General features: G+C 40.4%; 1 long non-coding RNA gene across 1 annotated transcript; it reads left to right on the top strand.

Moving 5' to 3' along the window:
* The first annotated feature begins 106 nt into the window (after positions 1-106).
* On the top strand, positions 107-24667 carry LOC106015111 (uncharacterized). Its single transcript, XR_005262764.2, has 3 exons — positions 107-180; positions 6718-6867; positions 19044-24667. It is a non-coding gene; the product is annotated as an uncharacterized lncRNA (long non-coding RNA).
* The last annotated feature ends 628 nt before the right edge of the window (positions 24668-25295 follow it).

Here is a 25295-nt window from a genome sequence, read left to right as displayed (position 1 = left end):
TGGCAGATAATTTATATTTAATTCAGTGATACAGAGCTAAATTAACCACTTAAGATGGAGATAAATATAGACATGCTATATATAGGTGGAATCTGCCACCATACTCAGATTGAAGAGCATTATCTCTGCTTGATTTCAGTGGAGCTACTGCAGGGTAAGCTGCCTCTCAATACGACCAAGGTAGGAAGAATTGGGCCCATCATAAATACGTATGAGTACAGAGTTCACCTATATGAATGAAAGTGTGTATGTGGGAGAGAGGGCTTTTAAAATATAAGCATGCATTTACCAGTGTGCATATTAAGTGGAAGCACACATGCATATGGTTTACTCTGTATTTTCAGATATTCTATTCCTGGAATATACGGCGGACTTGGGTTATTATTTTTTTCTATATAGGATAAATGACTAATTCTCTCTTTGGAGTCAGGAGTGGTTCAGTCCTATTCTCTGTTCCTTTGCAGAAATTATTACCTTTTTCTGGAAATAGAATTCTTGTTGAGTTTATCCTATTTCATCACTGGTTGCATTAAATACCAGCACTTCAGGTGTCACAACATAGCTGGGAGGGATAGTGTTTGTGTTATTATTTGCAATTATTGTATCAGGAACAGCTCTTTATAATCAGCATCTTGCTCACAGAAATATCTTGGAAGATTTTACAGAAATAAGATCAGTATCTTATTACACTGTAATTAAAATATCAATTTTGGCTGGGAAACATTATCTAGATCAGCCACTGAGGTTACTGTTAACAATACCAATTCCTTTAGAATAAATATATGTGTTTCCAAACTGCATAATGGGAAGTTTTAGCATATCATTCTCACATGTAGTGTCTTTTGATGTGATGGAGAATTGTAGATGAACTGAAATGTTCGCTTTCCTGTCATGTAGCTGGTTCTTTATCATAATATAGATGTTATTAAGATAAAATCTGTCTCTCAGTATTGTAGTATTATAAAACTCAGAATTAGAAATGCTTTATCATTTCTGAAGAACAAAGGCTATGACTGCTTTAAGCAATATCAAAGTCAGACTACCTTTATCAGGGAGGAACATGAAGGGAACCACCAGTATTTGCCAAAGCATAAGTTAATTCTTGTTAGACTTAACACGGGATGTTTGCAATTACCAGGTAAAATAATCACTGAAAGATAAAACAAATACGCTTTCTTAGTGCTTTTTTTATCACTTTTATTAAGTGGTAGCAAAAATCACATAGCAGGGAACAAGATTGCTTGATTGTACATCTGCTCCTTTGACTTCCAAGTCAGATGCTTATTTGGAGTAAATCAATACCACTTTGACAAGCCAGTGGAGCTATGTTGACCTACACCTACTGAGGTATACGTGTAAGGTACTGGATTTATAAGTATAATGGTATTATTAAGATGCCTTGGGCAACAGAAAGAAATCTTGTTTTGCACCCATTGGAGATCATCTCTAGAAGACTGCACCCATTTGGAGGAAAAGTTTAGATGCAATTGTTGGTGGATTGTGATCTATCTTCTCACAGTGGCATCATTCAGGAGTTTTTAGAAAAGGACATGGGAAAGTGTGGTTAGTCCCCATATAGCAAGGCTCATGTGTATCTGCAAAGTCTATCTGTTATGCTGAGGATCCGGAGGTCATCTTTGGAAGATGTTCCTTACAGAGACAAGCTTTCCTCCCCCATCTGACATTTTTTGCTTTTCATATGGTTTTAAAGGGAAGTTGTGGTATTAAATGAATGGGAAGGCAGTGAAATCAAGCAGTGAAAAGCCAGGAAGTGTCAGCACTAGGGTTTTGTACGCAGGCACCGAGTAACCATCAGTAACGATGTGAGTAACTTCTCACGGCATGTGAACAAGACAGTGCAACCCTGATCTACTCCATTCAAGTCCTAGGCTTTCCTAGTTATTTTTCAAGCTATGGGTTTGATGCCAAAACAGTTAGAGGCACTGTACATATTCAGAGGGAGGTAATTTTTATTACCAATTAAACAAACAAACAAAAAAATGTCAAGTGCCCACAATTACCAGACAGATTATTTTATAAAATAAGGATTATATAAAATGTTTTTTAAACTGTGCTTTGACAGTGACAGTACCTCTGTTGAGTCTCACCAAGTTTGTAAACCTTTCAGAACCTTTCATTTGGTGTCAGGAAATGATGTATAAATTGAGGAGGCTGCTTGCCTTCTGCAAACAGAAATTAACAACATAACCAGTGGCAATTCCTCCATGTTGCCTTGTATCGCACTGGATATGAAGCAATGGGGTCTAACCACAAATCAAATGATTTTGATATCAGGATGTTGGAAAGGATTAGTTAAGGTGGATTCTTAGTGATTGCTATAGTTTTTCACCTGTTTAAAGGCAGCTTTTCAGTGTTTTGAGTTCACCCAAAACATTAGCTCCCACGATTGTGTACTCTTGTAAAATCCCATATTCCAGTCAAAGACAGAGAATGAGGAGAAAAAAAAAAAAAAAAAAAAAAAAAAAGGAGAAAGGAAAGAAAAAAGGAAGGAAAAGAAATTGTAAAAGCATTTTGTTCAGCCTCCTGCAAAGGTGGAGTTACCTGCCACTACTGTTAAAGATCCAGCCATATCACCACATTTGTAGACACAGAGAATGTCCTGGCATCCTCGGCCTGAGGATCCTCAGTGAGCTGGAAAATCCTGATTGTATTAAAACAAAATAGTGTGGGAGAGGGGCATGAGCTAGAAGAGAAAGACAGGAAAGAGTGTGACAGTGAAAGCATCAACCTGAGTTCTTCACCTACAAACAGGTCAGGGAGAATGAAGGAATTAAACAGAAATTATCTAATACAAAAGATGTTTTAAACGCTTGCTTTCCACTTCTTCAAAAACAAAACAAAAACCATCTGGGAAGTCCCAGAAACAAAAAGCCTAAAAATGGGAACATCCAACCTATCCTTTCATCCTGCTGCTTTTTAGGCACAGAGGGTGGCACAGCATGATCACTGCTCAGGCAGCAAGGTTGAATAGCTCTGTGCCACTTCTTGTGATGGTCTTGGTAAAGATATAATTAACCTCAATGAGAGGCTACCTCATACTCTCCCTGGAAAGTGCACTGTAAGGATTGCAGATCTTAGAATTTGCCAGGTATACACTTGTGCATATATAAAAAGCTATATTTATCTCATCTTGTTAAATATGCTTTTAGCAGAAAGATTATGCCATCATGGTAGTTACACTCTGAAATGCAACTAACGTGGCACTTACATTCTAAACCCTTATTTTCATTCACTTTTAACTTTCTGAGAAAAGTAGCTTTTGCATTGATTTATCATGCTCCACCTGGGACCAGACACCATCATTTTGCAGACAAAAGGGAAGTTTTATTAACATCCATCCAGTCATTTAGCCAATTCAGAGTTGTCTGACTGAGAAAAAGACATTTTCACTTTTAAATCAATCACATAAATTTTGGGGGCTGAGATAATTCATGACTTGCTTTGTTTCATAAAAAATACCATTTTCACATGGGTCAAGTGGGTTTTTTAGCTTCCCCCTTTCTGAAGAAGAAAGAGCAAATTTAGAAATAACAAAACAGTGAACTCATACACTTATGCATATGCCTGTATGGACCAATTTCAGAAAGAAATTTGGACAGGCAAGAAAATCTCAAACATGGGTCCCAGGTATGGAAGCAATCACAAACACGTGCCAATCTTTAATATGCTCACCAGAACTGTCCACACGCAGAAAGTCAGGCATAAGCTTAAGTCTGTGTTAAACTGGAGTCCTGGTAACTTAAAAGAAGGGAGATATTAATTATGAGGGTTGACAAATCTCCTTAGCTTTTTGACTGTTACCTGCACAGCAGTTGATAACATGTTCAAGCTAATGATATAAAGAAGTCAAATAATGATATTGCAGACTTACAGGTTTATCCTGGGATTAATAAATTATAGGAGTCCACAGCGAGTTGTGTTTGAAGGGATAGCAGCTGGATCCTTGAAAACAGATGGCCTTCCTTGTCTAAGTAGGCTTGATCTTGTCTAATCTTAAAAGCTAAGCAGGTTTGGGTCTGAAAGATCCACCAGAGAATATCTGATGCTCTAGGTTGTTGCTTTTCTATAGCAGCAATTGCTGCTCATAATGTGATGGGAAATTTAATGAGAATTTTGTAAAAATAAATAAATAAATGCAAAAATTATAACTCGATTTTATGTTTTTCACATTATTCCTGGCAGCATATTGCTAGAAATTTGCTGTGTTCTCAGGATGATAGGAATTTAATACAAGCTTCTTTTGTCTTAGTACCTGATGCTTTGTTAAAATGGCAAAGAAATCACCAGCCTGCTGCAGTGACCTGGAGCACAAGTTTTGAGAACGATTGCCCATGAATTGAGAAATTTTAAAATGACTTAAAAAAAAAACACACCTCAATGATGTTTACAATATTTGCTGTTTCATTAGCAGCATTTTTGGTTGCAGCTTTTTTTGTTTGTTTTGTTTATTGTTTTACATATACTTTTCTCACAGGTTTCCTTAAAAAAAGCTGAGCATTTACCAAGCTACAGCAGGACCTTTCAATCGAGATTGCTCAACACCAAACTAGTCTGGTTCACATCTAACTATTTGCACTTGTAACTGTGCTAGGTGTTGCCACAGGAGGCTACAAGGCTCTGTAGAGCTCATTTTGTGTCTGCCAAAGAGACAGGAGGAGATCAGGTCCCTCCTTCAGCTCCTGAATGCGTCTTGGGTTGGGAGCCTCTTGCCAGACAAAACCACTTGCAGGTGTCCTTAGGAATTTGGTTATTTGGCTTTTGAGGAGCAAATTTTCCACTTGTATATATATATATATTTTTTTTTTTTTTTGGTAGGAAATTGGCAGCTACTGAGTCAATGGTGCTCAATATTCTAAATAATACTAACATAAAAATGGGATCAGTAAAGATTTAGCCTTTGGCTTTTGTGAGAGAAGCATGATGCCCTCAGACAACTGGTTTATAGGTGACCACTGTAGCTGGCTGCTGCTAGCTGCTGCCTACCCGCTCAGTGCCATCGCTCACATAACAAACACTGGTGTTGAAGAATGATCAGATTAATTAGTCTGTCAGCATGGAGGGATCTGGTTTATAGCCACTTGACTGTTTGTTATGGTGCTTTTTCTCTGAGCACTGTTAACCACATACAAATGCTTGGAAATTGCACTATTCATGAATCAAGTGAATATGGAGAGAATAATTGTCACTTCCCTAAAATGCAACAATCCCAAATGCTTATATAAGCATCTAGAATTAGAAAAATGCTGTTCTTTTCTGGTACTTTATTTTATATTGTACTGTATGATAGTCAGTGTGGTAAAAACCTATATCAATTACAGCATTTCATTACACAGTAGCACAAAACATAACATCGTATAGTAGTTTGCTTGCTCAAGAATAGGCAACTCTATCTCAGACAGTAATACCCCGTCAGAAATTCACAGTTAAATCATATCAAATGTCTCATTCTGTTGCAATCAAAAGAAGCATTTTTATAAAATCCAGTTGAGCAATAGTAATCAATTCTACATAAACCAGGTTTCAACAACAGAAAAATTTACTTCTACCCTAAAATCTCTTAAACGCTAATTTTATGCATGTCAAAGAATTTCTGATGACAATATGTTACCTTTATCTTATAATATTTTCATACTGAATTCCTAAAAATGACAGGATTGCATGGAAGGTTAATATGCATGTACTTACATAAATGTGTTTCTATATCCCCTAAATACATATGTACATACTGATGCACATGCACAACATACAGATACCTATTTGTGATCGCTTTCTCTTTGACTGCAGCGTTGTCCTTTGTAATCCATTTGCCCTACAGCATCAGTTGTTCAAATGTTTTCTAGAAATTGCACGTCTCTGTGCAGACTTTTGATAGCAGCTAGCAGTTGTTTGCAAGGCCTCAGACTTCGCTTGCATGTGTCTTATTTTTGTAAATATTTTTTTGTTGATGTAGTGGATGGAGGCTTATTAAAAATCCATGTTCTGAAAAGTCCCCAGATCCTGTCCTCAGAGGTGATGTGCTATAAATGAACAGAAGATCAGTTTGGGAATTTTAATTTGATGATTTGATAAGATAAAGGGGCAAGAAATAAACAGTTAAAAAATAAAAATAATTAAAAAAAAAAAAGGAATTCTCCACCAAAGTATCTCTTAGAAGGCTTATACTTTCACAAGTATTAGACAAACTACCAGATAACTCAAGTGATTTATGACTTAATAGTGCTGAAAAGTCACCAGTGGAAAAGAAAAAAAATATTCCTCAAATGTAAAACCTTCAGTAATTTCCTTAATTTTCATTTTTATGGAAATAATAATATAGAGTAGGCAAAGTTATGGCTAGTTATTAAAGTGTCATCTGATTACATCACCAATTTATAGAAACATTTAAAAAAGAAACAACTTCAGATCTGGTCTACATGTAAAATAAGATATGGCAACAGTCTTCACAGGAGCAAAAAAATCCTAGCTATGTGTTTTGCCTTGAAGGAAAGAGTCAGGTGCCCCTACCAACTCAGAGAACAGCTGTGACAGTAGCACTTTGCATTTCTACAGTGCCTTTCACCTCACAGTTAAAAAAAAAAAAAAAAAAAAAGCTTAATGCAACTGTTTCAATGCCACATCTCATTGACTCTCTCTATGTTTGAAGAAAATTTTGCTCACTCCTTAGAATGTTTAAATTCCTTTGTTTTTGGGAACCAGCTTAAACTGGACCAGACTGTACGTTTAAAGGTGCTGAAGTCCCCTGACCAGGATGAGTCCCAGCTCACTGTGACAGCAGCATCAAGTTTCTCCTGAAGGAAAGCTGAGGAGGATGAAGGCGGGGGAGGAATGAATAGGCTGAGGAAGCAGGTAGGTTTATCAACCTTCAGCCCAGCCACCCAGATATTGTTACTGGCACTGTGTGGTACAGCATCAACAACTGCACTTGCTGCTTCCCCAGGGGCAGACCTTAAAATACCCGTTTGTGCATTGGTAGAGTAAGCAAATATTAAAATTGACACATTGTAAGACGTTTTTCTCAGCTGCACCAAATAAAAGTATAAAAAAAAAGACCTAAAAACAAAAACCTGAAGCTGTGTCAGATTGAATAAACTACTAGGATGAAAGGAGTGAAGTGATAAAGAGTTAGATACAAGCTACAGAAACAAACATGAAAACACTTTTTTTGGAAAGTGAATGTGGTGTTGGGTCAGTCACCCAGTTTGTTTGAACTATGCTTTTGACTGAATGTGTGATCTTGAAAAAACAGCTTCTATGATGGAAAAAAATGGTAGAGAAAGGGGAAGCTGTTGCACTTTCTAATGCAAAACAACTTCAAATGGCAAAGCTGATTATTAGACATTATTGGCATATTCACTCTATCACAGTTCAAGTTCTACAACATGATTTTTTTGTGTTTGGGAAACACTTGATGCAGAAGAGTATAGATAAGTGTTTTGAAAAACAGATGTAGACCTAAAGAAGACATCTATTCCAAAACATGGGCAGCATAGAAAAAGTGTGCCTCATTTTTGAATTATTAGCCTACAAAAGGGTCTTGTTACTGTTCACCTGTTTTTGAAGGGGACTCGTGTATATATATTTTTTTCAATCTGTCCTAGACATTACTATTCAAGACATTTTTAAATATTATATGTCAGTTTGAATAAAAATATGCATTCGCTTTTTCATTTAATTGTTTAGTGTTTCAACCAGAAGCTCGAAGACATTTCCTATATCCCTGAAATTTATTAAATGGTGGGAAAGTGGTAGGAAAGTGTAGCACAAAAAAAAGAGATAAGTTTTCATAGTCTCTCTTTTTGTGCTGTACCTCATAGATTAATTATCTGCCAACATTTCATTTTCATAAGAATTCACAACATCCAAAATTACACTTGCAGGAAAGCCAATGTAAAAGTTGATTTAAATGGGAGAGAGTTAGTTTAATATTTAGCTTTAACAAACAGACAAACAAACAAACAAAGACGCTACAGACTGCCAAATTCTGGTTATTCAAGAACATCATAACTTAAAACATTTTTTCTTTTTGTTCACAGAATTCTACTGTAGCTCTTTTAGATGTAAATTTAACCTGATGACTCCCTTCTCTGGCTAATTAACACTGGCTTCACCATCGTGCTTTAGGATTATAATTGGCTGAACTTGCACACTGACTTTAAGACTATACTGTTCTCTTAATTGTTTGACTTCATTAAGAAACTCAGCATTTAACATTGTTTTCCTTTGCTGAAAGAGATATGTAAATTCTGGGGACTTGTTCCAGCAAATCATTTCAATGGGTTCACAGCTTAAAATGTGTGAAAAGCCCCATGGATTTCTTCCATCTGGGCTATATTCATCAGTGTGATATTTTACTGTGTCACCTCGGGTGCTGTGTGCAGCTTTGAGTGCCACAGTATAAGAAAGACATAAAACTGTTACAGGGTGTCCAAAGGAGGGCTATGAAGATGGTGAAGGGTCTGGAGGGCAAGACATATGAGGAGCAGTTGAAGTCCCTTGGTTTGCTCAGCCCCGAGCAGAGCAGGCTGAGGGGAGGCCTCATGGCGGCCTGCAGCTCCCTCACGAGAGGAGCGGAGGGGCAGGCGCTGAGCTCTGCTCTCTGGGGACAGCGACAGGACCCGAGGGGATGGCATGGAGCTGGGACAGGGGAGGGTCAGGCTGGGGGTTAGGGAAAGGTTCTGCACCCAGAGGGTGGTCGGGCACTGGACTACATCACTGGAAAAAGTGGACAAGTTTTCAGGCTCTCTCAAGATTCCCAAGAATCTTTTTCCAGTGACAGCAGATGTTCAGTGCAAAGAACCCTTTCCTGTCAGCCTTGCTGTTGCTTGATTTGGGATCATTTTGGTACCTTTGGGTCAATTCTGTGAATTTGGGCTAGTCAATGAGATCTGGTCCAGCAAGCTTCTGAAGTACTCTTTTAGTGCAACAAAGAAATACATTGAGCTCAGGTTAAGATGGGCCTACATTGCTATTGGAACTCTCAAGGCCCAGTTCTGCTCATATAGTTCAAACAAGCAATGATAATGAAGGAGATCTGACACATAATCCCTCTTCAAAGGTGCTAAGAGACCTTTATGTGATGTTGCTTTCACAGTGTTCCTTGGAGTTATTATTGGCTCCACCTACACCAATTCGCTCTCATGGAGCCTGACCCAGAAAAGAACTAGTCCATGTTTCATCTGACACTATCCTCAAAATTAAAAAAAAAAAAAAAAAGAGAGAGAGAAGACTAACTGAAGAGGTTATTTTCTAATGTATACCTTCATACCTTCAATTCTTCAATTGGAAAAGGCATTTTACTTTTTTCTAATAACTCCATCTGGTACTTTTCCAGATGTAAGTCTTAATTCTGCTCTTTAACAAAAACCATACTGCTTTAATATCCAGGCAAAAAATAAAAAAAAATAAAAATTGCAAAGTGGAACAAACATTGAGAAATCTTTACTTGGTCTTTATACAAAGGTCCTTGTTAAAATGCCAGTAAAGCCATTTTTTAAGAATCCATCGAGAGACAGGGTCAAATTAAGGTATTTTGGCATCTGCAAAGTAGAACAGTACTATGAAAGCTCAGAAAAGGCTTTTAAGCTTGACAAGAAGCAAGATGTTGTGTAGGTGTGTTTGTGAAAGAGAGAAGCATGCGAGAAAGTGCCCAAGGAAGGCTTGCTTGCCTGGAACTAGAAGCAGATTTAAAACTGTGTGGGGCTGACAGACTGAGCAAGATCCAAAATGTGATCTTCATAAGCCTGGAAAAACACTTGCCATGCTTCCAAGTCAAATTGTCTTTTCATCTCTTGCTTCCTTCCTGTGACCACTTATAAGATTTAGTCTTTACATCCTCACTTCATTGCTAGGATGGAAACTTGCTTTATTATACTGAAAATTCTCATCACCAACTGTTGTGAGCTTCTTTTACCTGGCTGCATTGAGTGGTCACAATGTTGTTGCCTATCAGTACACTCAGATTCTGGCTGCTGTAGGACAAAAAAACCACACTCGATTTATGTAATTTAAACCAAATCAGGATTGAAGAAGTTTATTGATTTATTAACAATACCTAATTATCCAGCAATCAGTGAACAATACTTTCAGGATCAGTATTGGCAATACAACAGACAAACCACAACACTAGACTCTCCCACATATGACATAGCAGCTACATGATTTCAAGCACACAAGCAGTTCCTTTGAGAACAAATCTATTGCGACATCAAGACCACATGGAATCACTTTTTCAAGTGATTTGTTTCTAGCTCAACAGGTTAATTAATTTCTTGAAGTGTTACGGTTTTGCAATAACTCTGTCTGGTATGAAGGTATATGGAGATGCTTAGAACCCAAATGCAGAATTAAACACAGATATAGAAGCAAATCTTTTAGTGGTGTGATCAGCTCTCTTTGTGTGTGTCCTGACTCACAGTTCCTCTGAAATTGTTCAGTCCCTCCAAAATGCATGTGCTTAAATCAGGGTTTGATGGGCTGGAGCCCTCTGTGTCTCATAGAAAGCTGTGTAAGTCTGAGCTTCCCAGCTTCAGCAGAGACACATCTCAAGCTCCTGTGAAAATGCTGTCAGCCCTGAATCAGAGTGCAAAATGCAGTTATCAAAACTGGCTTGGGCAGCTCTCCAGCTGGGTGTAAGTAACTGGTCAGTCGCTCCACCTGAACATTGCCAGAAGCCTCTGTTACTGAAACCTGCCTCCTTTTAACAAAATATGCCCATCTGGAGAAGATGTTGTACTTGGTAACCTTGGAGAGGCATTTAAATATGAAAGTCATTATGAGCAAGGGTTGCTGAGTCAGAGAAGGTGATATAGAAACATTTTTTATTATATATATATATATCTTTACATATATATATATATACATATATATATATATATATATATATATTTTTTTTTTCCTGGAAGGAGTAACCTTTCCAAAATATTCACCTGTATAACTCCACATCCTAGCTACTTACTAGCAGCTTTTTTTTTTTTTTTTTTTTTGGACCACTCAGATTGGGTGGGTAAGCATGTAGTGTTGCTCTGGAAGTGAGTAACTTCTGCAGAGCAAAGGGCCAAGAGATGCAAGTGACACAGGGAAATCTCAAATGCATTTTCTTCCATCTTTTTCACAATACCACTGCATGGAATTGAGCAACACATCTTCATTTCTTTCTGTGTATTGGCATAATACCTCTTTACCCTTCCTTTTCACAGTCACTTCCTTCTAGTGATGATGAATGTAGTACAAACAGCACAAGCATAATAAATTGGTTCTTAATTTCCTTCTAGCTGATCTTGAATTTGGCTGGTGGCTATAAGTGAAGTAAATGTACTAGAACAGTACATGGTAGGGTTTGAAAATAAGGATCTGATTGTCATAGCCAAATAGTCATTATGAGTGTTAATCACCAAAACTGAATTCCAGCATATACTTAACTGCACACCTGTCTGACATCTGGAAAATTGAACTAATCCATTTTATGAAAGGAACTCCAACTTGGAAATCACATTTGCTCTTGGCAGTGTTATGCCTACTATTGTTACAAATAGCCCTGAAGATGATTAGAATGGAAAGGAAATGAAGGCAATCTCCTTTGTTTTTCAGGCTGTGTATTTTGTGAGTTTGACAGCATTTGGAGGGAGTTATTTACCTTGTTTTTTCCATGCCTAGCTCACACACTGCACTGAAAGGGCTCATGCATGGCTTGCCCCAGGCTCTGCAAGGCTGTCTTTACAGAAGCAGAAAGTGCAGAAGGTTTGGCATCAGGGCAGGGGAGAGGCAGCAACTGGGGAAGGAGTGAATCCAGTGAAGGTGAGTTCCTCCATCTCTTCCAACTGCCCTTGAGAGACCAGAGCAAAACAGAGGAGGTTTCATGCTGTTCCTTTCAAAAGCATTGAAGACTCCTTTGGAAGGTTTTGCTGGATTAAAATGTCCAATTTATTAGTGGTACTGTTTCAAAACCTTCAAAATCTTCAGATTTGTTTGTCTACCTATCTTGAACAAAGGAGAGAGAAATGTATTTCAAACATCACCTAGAGCTTCTCAGGACCCCCTGAGCCCACTGGCAGCCAAATATAGGTATTGCTGGCAAACCATATAAATAGTGCCCCAAACTCAATGTGCCAGAGATTAAACAGAGATATTCATCTTAACATGAATTTGCCTTACATTAGGTACTTTATTATTATTAATTTTTAATTGTAACTTCTAATTGTTCTATCTGCCAACACAACAGTGTATCTTTTATTAATGGAAGTGGCAGTTATTATAGCATAGTATTGTATTTCCTTTCTTAAAAGAATCTACAGAATCTTACAAGCTGATGTATTTCTTCCATATGTCTTAGTTGTTTTGTCATAATAGCAGTAACTTTAAAAAAATACATATTACAAAACTCGAATCAGGCAACTGATTTTAATTTTGGATTTTTTAGTCCTCTTATAATGTGTGATTGAAAGTTTGTGAGGTACTCAGTGTGGTTTATAAAACCCTGTCAAGTGCTTGTAACTTTGGCAAAGAAAGACTTCTTAATACACAGTTTTTAATGTGAAATTACCATATTTTCAGTTAGAAAGAGAGGTCTTTTTCAGCAGCTAAAATTAACTGTTGAAAAACGTTGGAAATGTGCATGGTAATGAGTTCATTCCTGTCAAAATGAAATCATTAATATTAATTTTTACCCTCCTCTGAGTGACTCCTGCACCATTTTTCAAGTTAGAAAAGGAGTTAACGAATATGCAAGACCATTTCCTGCAGTACAGGATGAGCAGGTCTCCCACCACCAGCAAAAGGCTATTTTAAGTGTTGGCTTCTCCTTTGAGAAGTTCCTTCTTCAGTGTTTAACTTTTCCTCTGATTATTTACAGGCAAAACCTGTAAATAAAAAAAACAAAATTAATGTAAGCTTGTTTACTTCTAAAACACGTGATGTACAGACCCTGAGATTGCCATGAGATGGTTTTCTGGAAGGTTTTTTACCAGCTAAGCAGAGCAATACATCTAAGTTCAGACTATTCCCAAGGGACCTGTTTTCACTGAAGTCGATGGAAAAAATCCCATTGATTTCAGCATAGCTGGATCAAGTCCAAAGTTCAGACATTTCCAAGAGGTCTCCAAGTACAGCAAAAAAAAAGGGTATTCAGAGGCAAGTGATTCACCAAAAGATTTCAGTATGTATTTAGTCTACGCTGATTAAATTACAATTAAGCATACAACTGAAATAAGTATGAATTTAAATGTCTTTAAATCTGTTTATTCTAAAAAATCACATGCCATACCACAGCCACACTTACCAAGCAGACAGGTGACATGGAGGCTTGGTGATGATAGCATGTAATAATAAATACGTTTGGTTTCTGTGTTAAAAAGTGCAATTTTAATCCCACAGTACATCATAAAACTTTCAAAAGATGGCATTAACAGTGGTATCTTTGCAATTTAAGAATGTCTTAGTATTTTTAACTGGATGCGCGTTGTTGGCTTTTGTTTTAATATGGGGGGGAGGGGAAACGATCAACTTTTGTCCTCATTTAATGCTAACTAAATATTCCTTAGCTACTGAAGTGACTTAATGACATGAGTATGTGGTCTTATCAAAGTCCCATTATTGTTCTGACAGTATCTCATTTGTATGCAAATCCACTTGCATGCAACTTATTCTTTGGCAAACGGTGCTAGCAAGCCAGCGAGCGTCGTTTTAATTATGTGCATGTCTCTGTGTAGCATATTTGTTACTGCATATGAACATTATGCTGCTGTAACAACTACTGTACCTTATATCATGCTTATGAACAGCGGTGCAGATCATCGTGCAATTTTTATCATGAGTGATAGACGTGCTCTGTCAGTTGCTGTCACCCAAGGGTAATCGCAATACATAAGGCATCCTTTTAAATAAAATATTAATGGGGCACTTTTTTGTGATTGCCCATCTTTTTCATAATGATGCCCATTGGATATCTGTTCAATCAGTGCCTCATCTGGACTTACTTTGCATATTCTTGACCATTAAGAAAAATTAATCCTGTTAGACATGAATTGAAACAGAGACCCAGTGCACCTTTACCACAGAGGACAGCTTTTGCTCAGTAGATGTAGGCTGGCATCAAAGGATGAGCAGGGTCAGTGGATGTGTAGAGGGGGAGAGGAACGGTGTGTGTGTGGGGCCAGATCTCCCATGCCAGGCATTTGTCACAGTGGGAGCTCCTTTACAGTGACTGTATGTGCTGTATATACCCCAAAATGAGAGGAGTCTGCTAGGTGGCTTGCAGGTCCCCTTTAGGACACCCCAGGAATCCCTTCCCAGCAGATGTGTGACACTCAGTGTGTTTCTGCAGTCTCCAGGATGGGACAGACAGACCCTTTCCCCGAGGTCCTATGGGCAAACCTTTCCTTTTCTGTGTTACGTTGGGCAATATAACAATATAAAGCTGCCCTTGGCGGTTTCATGTCATGAAACCAGCCCAATGACTTGTAAGACAATCCATGCTAACGGAAACATGGTGCAAGAGTAAATATTGTCAAAGTTGGAAAAGTGGTTTCAAAACTGCAGGATTTCAGAGAAAAAAAAGAAAAAAGAAAAGGACAGCGTCAAAATCCCAGCTTCTAGTCAGAAAAATGTTAACACCAACCTTTGGAGGAAAAAAATGTGAACCTATCAGGAGAAGAATAATGATGCAAAATCAGTCAGCATTAAAACAAAGGCATAGCGAAAGGACAACATTCTCCTCTGAAGGTAACCTCAGCTTACATGGTTAAATGCATGTGGGCTGACTACAATAGAGTATCTGTGTGTGGTGCTGTGGTTTGATCTATTCAAGAAGACAGGGCTGGAGGAGCTGTCTAGGTCATTATCTCCAGTGCTCTGCAATTGCAAGTGCTGTATGCTTGTGTACATGCGTGTGTACAGGAGGTGTAAGATCCGCATTCCTACAAAGCTACCTGCATCTTGAAAAACATCTCAGAGCTACTGAAGAGAGACCCTAGTCAAAGAAGACAACAAAACTTCTGCAATTACTAATAAACCTGACAAACTGATTTATGGCTGTTTTTCTTGCTGTGATTTGTTGACAGATTGTTCTTTATGCAAAAATTACCAAGGTTTAAATCTGCATCATATGGCCCCTAATTCAGCTGACAATATGTTACCAATTAAATTCCGCTTAAGCTATCATCAACCAGCGAACCACAGACTGTGTTAAAGAGAATGACAGTCAGATAGCCAGTAAAATCATTTGTGCCGTGATTCCAAAGGAAAGCCTATAAAGGAGGGACATTAAATAACTACATGAAAGATAAAAGAGCTTTTTTTTTTGTAGTGAAAATGAAAATGCTGCCAGTTTTGCGTGTAATGTTGGAGAAATATGGACAGGATCCCTGTCCTTGGTATCCCATATTGTCCTCACATGCAGGAGGAGCTGCACTGCAGGGGAAGTGCTTAGTGAGAAGAGTGTTAATGAAACTTAACCATTTGCCCTTTCATTTGATCTCCAATTACTCTTTGGCTGGACTTAGGCCCTTGCTCTTCGGTATTGTTATTTTCACTGGCAGGGAGAGGATACATTTACTGCCAGGGAAAAGATCGGGTCCCACAGAACAAAGGTGTTGCCAAATTAGCTTCACTTCCCCTAGATGTTTTCTTCTTCGCTGAGGTGTCACAGAGTGCCATCGGGTGCCACGGGTCCCCACTCCAAATGCTGACAGTGGCAGCACACGACACCAGGCAGTGCACCATCTCATTTCCACATTCTGATAGGCAACCTTACCTGGGAAAGGAGCATTTCACATTTTGCCAAGAGATAAAAACTGCTGCTTGTCACAGACCTAGTATAAAGGTGCCTTTCCTAGCAGCCTTGGGCTCTGTTTGCTCCAGGAAAGAGGACAACTTCCTTGGAGTCCATGTCATGCCGTGCTACGTGGGCTGAGGTCAGCCTACAGGGTGGAGGAGGACTGATTTGGCTTTTGGCTTCAGCACAGCACCAAAGAATTCAGCTGCACAGTGGAAGCACGCCTGTAAATGCTGCATTGTATGGAGCTTCCCACTGTGAATTTTATCTCTCTCCTTATCTCAGCTTTAATGTTGTGGTTGCGTATTAAGTGTAGGTAAGAAGGGGTAGTAATCTTTGTTTAGAAAATTGAGCATCTAACTATTAACCCCAGTGAATTGAAAATTTACTCCTTTTCCCGCTATATGATCATCGCAGTCATTATTTACTTAAGAGCTTTTTAATGCTTTGCTGTCTGCATTGATGACTGCAGTGTCCTAGCGAGGGACTAGAATTTGGGATCTCATTGTGAGGTGTCTCTAATGAACACTTGAACTCCCCTTCCTTTCTGTACATCGCAGTACAAAATCATAAGCCAAAAAACCCCATGGAGAAGCAACTAAAATTATAACACTTTCAAAAAATACAAACATCCCTCTTACTGAAGATTACAATGTAAATCAGGCATCTATTATTTCTGTGTCAGTATAATAATATAAAAAGAATTTGCACATGATAAGAGGCATCCTCTAAGGATGACAAATTAGGCATAATAAAACAGTTAGGAAAGAACATAAATAAGAAGACATTTGGGGCAAATCCTCTTCTTCCTCTACAGTCATGCTAATAAACAGCTTGAGGGATACACATCCTGGCTGACAACGTGGCAGCCAGTCCCACAGAGGCTGTTAGAGACCTCAACGAGACCTCAACAAGTCTCTCATCCCAGCTATCCTGCCCCAAAAAGAAGGGGGGTAGCAGCAGAGTCTTTGGTCTCCATTCCTGTCGTGCCTTTGTGGTCACAAACGTGAAGAATCGCAGTGCCATCTTACACTTTTTGTCATCACACAGCACACTGTGCTTGCTTTCTGGGATGGTAAAGCCCAGGATGGAAAAAGGCTGCCCCTCCAAATGGAGAATTAACATAAGGGCTGTGTATGAAATCAGATCTATGGCTCTGTAATGTCTTCCAGTATTTCTGTGAGGTCTTCATCAGCTCATCTGTACAAGCATATTTTGGTGTAACTCAGCTGAACTTGGTTGAACTGCTTCTCATGTTTTCCTATACGAAGTGAGAGTCAGTCCCTGTGTGATTCAGTAAATTTTTTCATGCATCAGCACTGTCAGGACATAATGTTTTTGCCTTTTTTTTTTCTTTTTAATCTTGCCTGTGCATCAGTGTGTGGTGCTGGAGAAAAAAAAAACCAATCCTGCAGCATCAGGCAAAGCCCTTGCTGACTGCTCTGCTATGGTACATTTGTCAGTGCTTTTCCTGCTTTCTCGTTCAGATTTCTTTCAGTTTATTTTATAGGTTGCCCTGCAGATCGTGTGGGAATGCAGATCAGACTCTGCTGAAGAAGTTAGTTACAAGGGATGTCACACCAGGCACGAGGATAGCTTTCTGTTCTCCGTTTCCTATTTAAGAAGATGACACCGCAGTGGTCCTGTGTGGCTCAGGTCTCTGCAGCCCAACTGTGCGGGGTCTGGCAGACTGCACGTTGCCTCCAGATTTCTGTGTGTCTGCAGTGACTGACCCAAGACCCACCAATTCTTGGTATTCTCTGGGATCCACCCAGCCCCCTTTTCCCTAGATTTCCCCTCCCATGAACAAGCTCAGCACCAGAGTGTAATGATCATTTCGGGGGGAGAGCAGCAGTCACCTCAGCTCAGTGCATATGGTTTTTAATTACAGACAAGAAGAGGACAGGATGGAGAAGTTATAGAGGAGCCGGGTTGTCACCTGGGGACCATGTACAGCAGATGGAAGTCATAGTGGACTTTGTTGTAAATAAGCACACCTTGTCCCAAAGATTGGCTGCAATAGCCCCTGTGCTGACCCCCATCTTAGCATAGCACTGGCCTGGTGCACCAATCAGCTCTGGTTCTGGAGGAGAATGGGTGCTTTGGGCTGCTACTATATGTGCTTTCTTATATAGATAGCATATTTTTTCCTCCTTATGTGATTTTTCAGATGGAGCTAGATCTGTCCAGAGGCTCACTGGTGGTGAATGCATGCATTAGTTAGACATAACGAACAGCAGGCTGCATGGCATTTTGCAAGAGTTCCCTTCCTGCTCTACCAGCAAACAACAGAGATAACTGCTGCCTCCTAAATTTCCATACTCTGCTTCTTTCTGGGCCCGGTCCAACTTACACTCAAGGTGTCTGGGAAATTTCCACTGTTTTTCATGGGTTTCAGGCTAGTCCATCCTAAGACAGCGAAAAAAAAAAAAAAAAAAAAAAAAGCCAAAGTTGGGTAATTACCCACTTGCATCTAAGCTGCATGTGCCTATAGGAAGGATGCAGGGAAAACAGAATCTGTACCACTTAAAATCGTGTCACCATCTAGTCCCCAGCCAGAGTATCTGCTACAATTCCTAATTTATGCAGTGATTTAACATCACTGTGGGTCCAGCTCATTGAAGCAAATTTATATGCAGGAGCACTATTTTAATCTTAGACTTAAAATAATTTTAATTAATAATAGCTTCCTTTTCCAGTCTGTCAACATATCCCCACCTCTTGGCTTTTTAAGAATTAAAATAAATATAGAAATAAAAATATTAAATTATTGCCAGACAACCAGAACAAAGAAAACAGCAGAACCCTGAAGTCTAGAGATGTGAAAAATGGCCAAGAGTTTTCAACTCCATCCTGTCTACTCAACACTGCTGTAGCTAACTCCATCTTTTTTAAGGCTTGCTAAAACTAAATGTGGAAATGAAATAATCAACATGCCATAATAGGCCATCTCATCCTTTATTCTTTCAGTTTGTCCTTTATTCTATCAGTCTCTCAGGTGCAAGGTTTCTTTCCCACCCCTGGTTGCTATCAAATATCACCTCCACGACTTTGCCTGTGGCATTTATCCTGCTGCTACTCTAATTTTGCTTCCTCTTCACTGGAAACAGCTGCTCTACGTGGGTAGCTCGTCCGCAGCATGGTGGGATGTTATTGGGAATCTTGTTGTTAATGTTAATGGAGCTGGTCCAGCTGCTGGCACAGAACATATGGCTTTACAGGATTTCAGACCCAAAACGTTCTCTCTGTATTTCAGGAGCACAGAGCATGGAGGACAGGGCTCAGACACCTCCTTGCTTTTAGCCCCTGGTCTTTCCTGAGGCTTATTCCCAGGAAGGGACATGGTCCCACTGCTGGGGACAGGTGAGATTGCCCACCACCCTGCTGCTGCACCTCGCCAGGGAAAGGTTAGTGGCTCCTCTCTCTATAGGACTGGGGAGATTATGGGCTGTTTCACCCCCCCATGACTCAGAACTGAAAGTTAGTGTGTCTACATTGCCCTTTCCAATTTAAAGCAGAAAAAAAAAAGTTGTGTTCAGAAATCACCACGTTGCTTCCAAAAAGGTTAAAGTTTACCCACCAGGGTGCCTCTTGAAGGTGTGGAATTTTCAACATTGAATATAAAATGGATGAGGGTAAGACACGCCTTTCTCTTTTTCTAAGGATGCACTCATTTAGTGGTTAAACTTGAAAAGGGGCTAAGAGAAACATCCTGAATTACAGTTTAAATGAGTTTAAAATTCCAGTTACTTATAGCTTAAAAGAAAAAAAAAAAAAGTGTCTGAAACCAAATGGTCTCAGTGGGGCGGTGCATGGGCAAAACGTAAAATGACACATAATGAAATAAAGTAATTTTATTTGCAAACCTGTTCAGGAGCCTGGTACAGACTGTAACGATCAAGCAGAAGCAGTCTCTCATTTCTCTTGGTGTTCCTTTGCAGAGTTATGTGACCCAAGAAAGAAAACATTAAGATGTTCTGATTTCACCCTATAGGACAGAGAAATACGCTTTGGTTAATGCTTACCATAATTCTATCTACTTGGCTCAGACAGTTATATTTTTATGAATCTTACGTTACTTTCTGTCACCCTCTAGGCAACAATATAGAGTTATTACAGTATAAAGGAAAATGCTTCCTGTTGAGCTTATACTTGAACAAGTCTTAACCAAGTGGAAGCTCTTAATAAAAGGGTAAATATACTAAGGAATAAACAGGTACAGCGAATAAAAAGGAGTACCGGATTTATTGATGCTCGGGTTCATGGCATAGACTAGCGAAAGGTAGAAAACTCCAAGGTAAAGCTGGCAGGCCGAGCTCGGTCAGAAATCTGAGGGAGTTAGAGTTTTGTTAAGTGAATTTAGTGCTCATTAAGGGATTTGCGGTGTCAGCATTACCGAGTGGAGTCCTCTCTCGCCCTCACATCAGCAAGAGCGTAGTGCAGCAAGATTAATTCTGCGTCCGTCCTCTTCTTGGCCTCCTCAATAAAATTATCACCCAGGGACCCAATTGTTCGGTGCTAGCCGGTGCATACCTGCTCGCCAGGAATTTAGCTGAGATCACCCCCTCCTTTAATGCAGCATGCGGATCGTAGTGCCCTGCACTGGGCTGGGCTTCAAACACCAGATTAACTTTGTGTTATTTTTTTAAATTTTTTTTTTGCTCCATAATGATTTATTTTCATACCTTTAGTAACTGCATAATGCACAGAAGCCTTTATTGGCTGGCCTGTGCACTGGCATCGCTTCTTCACTCGATGTGTACCTGGGAGGAGGTGTCCTGGTCTTTGCAATAATGGGTAGGGGCAGGCACCCCGCTGTCCTGGGGGCTTGCTTGTGCCAGCTCTTGGTGGCAGGAGACCCTTATACCAACCATTAAGAGTCTCCTCCATAGACCTACTGGTTACAGATAACTTCCAGCCTGAGTTGAAAGGAAGATATTGTCAGTGGTGCTGGCTGCTTTCGTTAAGAGCAATGACAACGCTTTGGTTCTCTCTGAAATGCCCACACAAATTGTTTCCTTCTGCTTTACATCTCTCTACCATCATTTTTTCCCCTTGTTCTCACTCCAGTTATTTTGACTAAAAGTTTATTTTGCATAGCAGAGGAAATAGAGATCTGCAAATACTAAACAGACTCAAGCAAAAATATTGGTGCACATGTTCTCAAATTAGTTACATGGAGTGTGGCTCTAGAAAACGCTGGTGAGTTTGGAAAAAATGAACTTGGTCTGGCTGTGTATCTTTCCCTCTCAGCCGAAACCAGCGTTCATATAGTTTTCATTCTGCTGGAAACTATTCACAATGAGTATACAAGTATATTGCAAACCCTCTTTTCCTATGGCCCCATGCGGCTTTTTAAGCCCAGATATTAAGCCTTCCTCAGCATTACCTTATCCATTCGTCCAGACATCATTCAAAGGTACAGTTGACTTTCTAAATTACATCATATGTAAGTAGATTTATTTTTCCTTTTCTGCAGATATAGTTTAATTTCCTTTTCCAATTTGCATGGGTGCACACTCATAAATTTTAAATATATTTAACCTCTTTTCAAAAGACCCTTTGAATTTCTCTAAGGTCTGTGCCCTCTGAGTTGGATACACAATCTTTTGTACATAAAAACCCACCAAGACTTCCAGAAATGCTGCATTAAACACCTCCCTGCGTTTCCAAAAGGCTCTCTCTTTCCCTCATGAAACAAAACGTCCCCCTGCATGATGCTTCTGTTAGCCTGTAACGGAGAGACATTTGTTGGGGCTTTGCTGGAAGCACAGTTCATTGAGTACCAAAATAGTGAGGGAAGGTCAGCAGGGCTGTCCTGGGCCCCAACAGACATCCTGCCAGCCCAGGGTCCTGGACATGGCCCCGACCAGAGCCCACAGCTGCTGGAGGAAGGCAAAGGAGATGTTTCAGCATAGCAGAGATGGACTGACCTGTGCCCATGGCAAGTCTTCTGTCACTGCCTGAGGCATTAAGAATTGATGAAAGGATCCCACACCAAACTTTTAATTTAATTTTTCTTTTTCTTCTCAAGTGCCTGTAACCTCTGAGTAGTCACCTTGCCACCCAGGTGGCATTACCACCATCACCTCTTTCTTGTTCCTCACCATTAGATTTCCCTTCAGGGGAGCACCCCCTTTGGGAAGCCCACATCTACACCCACTTTCCAACCAGATGATGAGGATAAACTATTTCTTTGTCTTGCCAAAGAGAAGGGTGAGGAGCAGAAGGCTCCTCAGCAGGACCTGCCTCCCAGGCACAGTGCTCCACTCAGGTTTGGGGTAGAATAGCTGCTGGGGGGTTGTTTTAAACCTGGCCATGGCTACAATTGCTGGTTCAATTTGGGTGGCCAGGCTGGGAGAGCCCATTTTTCACACCAGAGGTGACCTGGGGAATGCAAAGGGTGGCAATGGGAACCGCATGGAAGCTGTACTTCTGTCCCCACTCCGCGCCCCATGGCACATCCCGGCTGCTGGTACCCAAGCCCAGCTCACCGCAACACCAGAGCCCCCCAGAGAGCACACAAAAGACCTGTGGTTGTTCAGCGAGGACCACCTGCCTCTCCTCCTTGTTTTGGTTTGTAAATGTAATTATCCAAAAACATATATATCATCCTAATCTTTCCCAGATGTCGTGGTGCTGGCTTCGTTCGGGTCTTGCCCGTGCGGGCTGGAGGGGAGCTCGCAGCCTGCCTGGCTCGGTGTGGAGGGGGGCGAGGGGCTTGCTCTGCTCCGATGCCTTTGTCTCCTGCCTGCTCTGCCAGCACGGAGGTTTTCTTTGGGGAGCCACTGCTCTGAGGATGCTCTGAGAGGATGCAACCTTAAAACCAGCGCGGTCGCAGAGAATGATAATGAGGGCGTTTATTAAAGTCGTTTACCAGGCAGGAACAGAGTGCACAGGAAGCATAGGATAGAAGAGCGTGCGGAGTAATTGCTTAACTAAACCTGCTGCTGCTCACAATTTCAGAAACCTTCACGGGGAAGATAAAGGAGAGGTTAAAACACGCTTCTCCCCTCTGCCCCCATCCCATGCCTGGCCCCACAGCATCCGCCTCAGCCCTTGGACCCCTGGCCAGGTGCTGTGCTGGGAGCAGGGTGCATGTCTGCCGGTCCTACCCATCACCAGCACCACAGGTCGTGCCCTCCCCATCGCCCAAAAAGCCCCCATCCAGCAAAAGGGCTTTGTTTGAGCTGGCCCCCAGGGAAAGCCCAGTCCTAACGCTGGGCTCGGTCCTTTTGTTTGCAGGTTAAAAACTTGACCTTCCCCTCCCCTGAGCCCCAAACAGCCCTCATAGCACTTCTGTCCAGCAATTACATCTTCTTTTTAGATCTTACTCAGGCAAACAGAAGGACTGCGATAACATAAATAGGTCTCAAAACCTTTTGTGTGGGGGAAAAAAATACATAGGAAAGAGAAAAACGAGGGGAAAGAAATGCGTGTGTCTCTAATTGGCATAATTCCTTCAGCCCCGGCTCATAATTTAAGACGGATCAATTCTGGAGCTGACATGATAGATGTCATCATCAATACTCGGAAACAGCGATTTATATTTCTGCGTTCAGGGACACAGCCATCGACGCACCTCGGCGGGGGTCCTGCATGCGAGTCAGGAGCAGGATGTGGCCGGCAGACGGAGACTTGACTGAGACTTCCAGCCACGCAACTTATTAAAATAATAAATATTTTCATTATCCACGGAATCCATTATACTTCTCCGTTTTAGCAATAGTTAACTAATAATTTGGATTAATTACCAAGCTAAATCATTAAAAATTAAATCCATATATTTCTTTTCTTTAAAAGAGTGATAGTTTGCAACCATTTGTGTATTACGCATGTTAAGTGGGAGGGTGATGAAATATGTTGTGTTAACTGAGCTTTGACAGCATCTGTATCCATGCCACATTATGCTCTGGTCTTATCAAATCTCAGAAGCTACTGTGTATAAATAGACTGTGATGATATTTGCGGGAGAGAAATCATTCACAATAATTTTTTGGCATCTTCTGTAGTGACTAGAGAAGAACCGTCTAACGAATATAGCATATAATAATGCAATAAAGGGGTATATAAGAGCCCGGGATGAGGAGCACTTGTACTGAATCAGAGTTATGGTTCAGCACACGCTACCTATCAGACATAAACACAACTTTCATCCTAAGGAATTTCAGAGCAGATTGCAAGTGGAAACGAATAGGGAAACCCAATTCAGAGGTCATTTTGCTCTCTGCTGAAGCAACGATTGGCACCGTGATGGAACTTCGCAGTTACTTAATGAAACATTATCAGCTCGAAGACATATAGGTACGGGGGGAAGTAATGCTGTCCAGTGAGTAACATTATTTATGAATGTGCATTTTATTACGTTTGGAATACTAAACTAGGGGCTGTGCAACAGCACAGACTGTGTGTTACTGAGCTCAATACAGGAAAAAAAACTGTGAAACTGGATAGGCTGTGATATACAGCTGGCTGGACTAGATAATCCAGTGGTTTTACCTTGCTGTAAACTCTGCGAGGTTATGAAAGGAGCTACGTTTAAAACTCCATTAAGCTTAAGCCTGTAAGTATCTAATTAAAGTGGGGCGCTGTACTGAAATTTAAATAGCAACCTTCTTGTTATAAAACATATTCAATGGACTACTTAAGAGCCCACTGGACAAACAAAACACATCCCAAAGCTCCGGGGGACTGATTCTGCAGCACCTACTCTAATTCAGGAGCACGTGTCCCTGAGGAGCCGGTACTGCTTGGCGTGGTGACGAGTTGCAGGAGCAAGACTAAATAATGCTTCCTGCCTTCTCCATCCTTTGGAAGAGATTTGTGTCTGGGCTTTATGTAAACACCCACCGAGGGACTGTATATGTCATGTCCCAGCTTACATGGCCTTCCTTCTGAGCAGGGTAGCGATCTGCCCTCTGGAGGAAATGCTGATGGATTAGTTTTTTTGGGCAAGAGCACGTCTGGGTTGGTGTGGCACAAGTGGGGTAACGAAGGAGAGAATCACGTCCACTGTAGCGATGCTGAGGAATTTCCTGTGCTAGTCACCAGAAGCTTGTTTAAAAATTTCTGTATCTCATGGTACCTCTGGAACTCCTTTCCTGGCTTGTGAAAGCGTTTGGCTAAGGTCCTGTGAATTCCCTGAGAATTAATTTGTTGCTCACCGGGTGAACGTTGTTTTAAAGGTAGGTTATGCTGAAGAGATACTAGAGAGAGATTTTTCACACAGGATGTGAAGAATGTAGTATTTCTCACCTCCCCCTTATTTTATGTTGCATTAAAATTATCTTTACTCTTCCTCCGGCAGTTGCTATGCCGCACTCAAGACAGAGAGTCTGGGAAGTGGGAAATGTCAACTTTTAAGACGATGTTCAGCTTTCTTGTTACATGCATTCTTTATGTAATGGGTTTGAATTACGTGTTGTTCACAGGCTTTCAGCTCTTCTTAGAAAGTTAGCTTGACTGGGCACGGTTGCTTGCTTATTCTTAATAAAGAGTTGATGACACT

This window comes from Anas platyrhynchos, chromosome 1 (genome assembly GCF_047663525.1).
Source record: "Anas platyrhynchos isolate ZD024472 breed Pekin duck chromosome 1, IASCAAS_PekinDuck_T2T, whole genome shotgun sequence".
Taxonomy (NCBI): domain Eukaryota; kingdom Metazoa; phylum Chordata; class Aves; order Anseriformes; family Anatidae; genus Anas; species Anas platyrhynchos.
The sequence above is the reverse complement of the archived record's forward strand: the minus strand, read 5'-3'. Positions and strand labels throughout refer to the sequence as shown.